Consider the following 486-nt stretch of genomic DNA (forward strand, 5'->3'; position numbering starts at 1 on the left):
TTGACTACTGAGGCACGAGAAGCATTAAAAAAGGTGGAAAACAGGTTACAAGATGCTTTCCTACAAAGGATACAAGAGAGTCAAGATATTGCTTTATGCATTCTTCCCTCATATTACCAGCCCACAGGACTCTTATGGCAGAGTGGACCAATGCTTTGGATATACCCTAACATATCTCCAGCTAAATCTCTTGAGCATTATCCTACTGCTGGAGCGACTTTGGCATTAACTGGAATTCAGCAGTGCCTACAATATTTTGGGGTTACCCCCGCAACCATTATAGTGCCTTATTCCAGCCATCAAGTAAAGATTTTATGTGCTACCTGAAATGAGTGGGCCATCTTGCACTGCTCCTATTCAGGGTCTATAGATTGCCACTATCCTAAACATTCATTGCTAACTTTCTTTAAGGAACACCCAGTGATATTTCCTAAAATTACTACTTTACAACCCATTCCAAGAGCCAGTGTTATTTTTACAGATGGA

This window comes from Microtus ochrogaster, linkage group LG1, assembly GCF_000317375.1.
Source record: "Microtus ochrogaster isolate Prairie Vole_2 linkage group LG1, MicOch1.0, whole genome shotgun sequence".
Classification (NCBI taxonomy): Eukaryota; Metazoa; Chordata; class Mammalia; order Rodentia; family Cricetidae; genus Microtus; species Microtus ochrogaster.